This window comes from Triticum aestivum, chromosome 6B, assembly GCF_018294505.1.
Source record: "Triticum aestivum cultivar Chinese Spring chromosome 6B, IWGSC CS RefSeq v2.1, whole genome shotgun sequence".
NCBI lineage: Eukaryota > Viridiplantae > Streptophyta > Magnoliopsida > Poales > Poaceae > Triticum > Triticum aestivum.
The window spans coordinates 241,965,168-241,969,496 of NC_057810.1; the positions used below are offsets into that span (position 1 = coordinate 241,965,168).

The following is a 4,329-nucleotide window of genomic DNA, read 5'->3' on the forward strand; positions in this document are numbered from 1 at the left end:
TAGAACACATATTATGAGCATAACATCATGATTGCTATATGTTACTCTCGTTTACAAGATTTTTATAACAACGAATGTCATTGCTTAGAGTTGTTATGAGAACAGTAGTAGTAAGTGCTATGGTAGAATATGAGTAGGCACTGTCATAGCTGTTTTCCTCTCATTATTACATGATGTTTGAACCATGACATATTGCTAGAATATGGAAGCCATTGGCTTATTTTTTAACTTAGGGTATGATTATGACCAAGGCATTGCAATTCTCTGTCTATGATATGTGTCACTGTTATAATAATCATAATTCCACACATACTCTGAACATGATTGTTTATTTTTGTCCTTTTGGTCACCAATTTGAATTGTTGCAGCAGACGCAAATGTGTTGGCCTTCATGATTCCAGGACCTGGAATCATACCAGCCGATGGGTGGTGGTTTATCGCTCGTTCAGCTGACGGCGGTCATTTGATGCTCATTCGCACGTACCAAATTGACCAAACCATTACATCAAACCACATGCAGTACAATGCGTGGGGCGTTCGTGACATTGATGGCTATGGCTGCCTCGTGTTCGAGAAAGATCCCAGCTTCGTTGGGCCAGGCGTGTTCAATTGGAGGCGGGTTTACAACCTCGGCAACCACTCCTTGTTCCTCGGGCTCAATTATCCGATCATCCAACCAATCATCGATCATATCACCGGCGATGATTACTGTGCTATGCAACTTCCATTCGCGAGGGTGCTGTGTTTACACATCATACCATGGGTTTCATGAATTTTCATATCCAGAGATTCGTCGACACAGCTTGTTGCCAGATAATCTTCAGTGTGTGAAAGGCATCAAGCTTCCATGCGATGGATGGCTTTTGCAAACCCGACATGCTGCGATGTGGTTCATGCCAATAGCAAATATGCACAACTTGAATCGTGCTAATATCTAGACTGAGCCATGTATTCTGCTGCTGTAGCATGACCCTCTTTTGTTGGATATTATGTACTGTTGTTAGTTTGAAGCACTCCTCTGGTTTGAAGAATAGATACCTTCCTAGGATCAAGTGCATCCTAACTCACTTGCGTAGGATGTATATATATATATATATATATATATATATATATATATATATATATACCTCTATTAATTTGTGACTCCCTAGAAATTCCCTTGTTAATCAAATTTACGAGCCGTACATCTGAGATGGGACCAAGTTATTACGGTGTAGATTAATTTTTGTAAAAAAAATCTGCCAGATTAGTTCTGCTGAAAGGAAAAAAAAATAAAAATACCATCATCTTTGAAGCCCAAAAGGAGGCCCATAACTCTCTCACGGTAATAGTCTCTCAATCTCTCACATCTCTCTTCCTCTCTCATATCTTTCTCTCCAAAACAGATCAGGCCTCACCCCCGTAGTTCTCCTTCCGTTCTTTCGTTCGTCGCCCTTCCCAACTGCAGCGTCATCCAGCTTCCCCGACCGCCGCTCTTCCTTGCCGCGTCTTATCCACGTTGGAATCGATCTGAAAAACAAGGTGCGATTCAATCCATCCTCTACTGCTGCTAGGTATTCATCCACGTTGGAATCGATCTGAAAAAACTAGATACGATCCAACTATACTGCTGCTAGGTACGATACAATCCATTATCCACTGCTGCTTGGGATGCAGCTTTCAAATTTTGGCCACGCAGTAATCGAACATATATTTTCAGGACCGCAGATGAATCGCAGATGAATCTGTCCACTGTGGTTGATGTAGCCGAGGAGGTGTACCGTACCCTGACTGTTTGAAGGAGATTGGATGGCCGTCTCTAGGAACCAACGATGGAGGTTTGGTAGCAAAGTTGTTTACCTGCTCGACAACATTCAATTTGTTTCACTGCTCACCTCTGTATCTTGAAGAATTTCCTGATTTTGATAAGTTCTACTCATATAATTTATCTCTAATACACTGTCCAGATGGTTGATGCAAGCTCTGCAATTTTGTAAGGAAGATTTGTGGTATGTGCATATCTAAATAAACTGGGATGGACTAATCTCTGTTTATAATTTTTATCACTTTATTAGACAAAAGGCCCTCAAGCACATAGTGGGCAGTCATGTACAGCTGATATAGTTGATGTTTGATAACAGTTGGTTCAAGGTGTGTGGCCTTTTGCATTTTTTTCTAACCTGTCTATTTTCTGAATTCTGCTGAGCCGGTAAAGACAGTAGATCGAGATATTTCAGTCCCTACAGATGCTTTGTTATTTGAGGACTAAGCATTAAACATGTTCCAGTTTCTAGTCCATTACATGTAGATTACTTATTTATCGAGTTACTGGAAACTGTTTAGGCTTCCAATTTATTCTTAGTTATGTTGTGATGGGCTGCGCATGTGAGTTGACATAGCAAACAACTTATTTTGATAAGCCTAAAGCATGTACATTTACTTTCTTAAAGCACGTGAATTGAAACTGTTAAGGCAGACTATACAAAGTGTTGCCAGCTTATTATAATTTGGTATACTGTAGATATGGCGTGTGTAGTTTTTTTGGTAAATCTTCCACCAGAAATGTTATTTCAGAAGGTTGGTGCTGAGTGCTGACACCCAGTAAGATCCTGCTAGATCGGCCCTCTGTCTAGCACATTACTCGGTGGATATGACAGGCAACCTTCAGTTTCAGGGAGAGTACATTTTTGGCATGTTGCTATTCTTATGAAGAGTAATCTCCCCTTGCACATAACTTACATAGGATTGTTGGATCATCACAAGATTTCCTTTATGAGTAGGGACGTAACTTTTATTACTGTAATTCATCTACAGTCATGCACCGATCCATTGGTACACATATTAGATGAAAAAACTGTTATAGGCTCACTATATATGTGAACAAATCTGGAGCCTATGGAATATTGAATGGTAGGGATTTATCGTTTCACTTTACATGACATATTGATCCTTTGTCCCTGCCTTCTAATTATTGCGAAAGAAGGCTTCTTTAGCTTTTAGTCAGTGTCTAATTAAACTATGAAAATGTTAATTCATTCAATATTTTAGACTACTTTTGTGCGTGCTTCATGTAGGTATTTGTACCCAGCAAACAACCTATGACCAAACAATATATATTTTATGCTTTATCTCGATGGTACTCAGTGATACAAATATGGAATTGATGGATAAGTATAATTAATGGATGCATATTTATGTACTTTATGATGAATAGATTGAATAAATAGATGCATACATGGACAATTGGATTCTCGCTGAAGAAGCCACATATGCCTCCCTGTGTCATCTAGATCATCCCTGAATCAGAGATCGCACAAACTATTGATTTATCAGCCGAGCTCCCTGATAAGTAATGCAGTTTGTTTAGATTTAATATTACATGCTACCACAGGTTGTTTCCAGCAAGCTGATTTGCTTTGCTAATAGTGAATTAGGCATCTGCTCAAGTCTTGAAGATGACTCTGGCACTAAAGTACCTAATGCAAAGTATTAGGACATACAGTAGCTTTTAAGATATTCACCATGATGCAAATTTTGTTCTTCGATCTTCCCTGTCAGTGAACTAATCGCTACTTGCAGGAAAAGGTGTCGGCCGACAGGGGTAATAGTGCATCAATGAAGGTCAGAACAGGTCTGGGACATGATTAGCGGAGTTACAGGTTCGTTCAGGGGCAGACTACGAGAGCTTTGTTAACATTAATTGGATGTTTTCTTGGAAAAAAACTGTGAGGGGTTGCCATCTGCCAATGTCACCAAAAGTGCGAGTTCAGGGAGAATATTTCTTCTTTCTACTTGATCAGTATACCTGCATGTTGATAAACCACTCAATATTTTTTTGTGTCTCCAGATTATAATATGGTTGTGTGTGACCAAAGAACTACTGCAAAGCATACAGGTATTGTAGCTGAGAGTAAAGAAAATTGGAAATACAATTTCGAGAGGAAAAAGTTGATAGCTTAGATGATACTAATTCCGCCTTCAGTATGATCATATTTTTCTATAAGATATGGCCATACGATACCAAATAGCACTCAATTTTCCCATGTATGTTAGATGAAACACACAAGGAAAAAAAGTTATGGACTCCCTTGGAGGTGCCTAATGTGTACTTTTGTTAAGTAGCAATGCATGCTTCAGCTTATAATCTATTCAGTGCATTTGATGGTCTTATCCATATGTTTAGTTATTCTACAATGTCCAAGTTGACATCAGGGATCACGCCCTCATGTTCTTATAGGAATAACTTCTTGCTAACATTTCAAGACATGACTGTATTTAGTCTCTCTACAAATACGCTTGAGTTGATACCTTTTCTGTCCTCCTGATTCTGTTTCATCACGTGAATCAAAT

The 4,329-nt window shown here is 39.1% G+C and overlaps 1 long non-coding RNA gene across 1 annotated transcript; it reads left to right on the forward strand.

The window, feature by feature from the left end:
• The first annotated feature begins 1,340 nt into the window (after positions 1-1,340).
• LOC123136786 (uncharacterized) lies at positions 1,341-4,081 on the forward strand. Its single transcript, XR_006467285.1, has 2 exons — positions 1,341-1,521; positions 1,700-4,081. It is a non-coding gene; the product is annotated as an uncharacterized lncRNA (long non-coding RNA).
• The last annotated feature ends 248 nt before the right edge of the window (positions 4,082-4,329 follow it).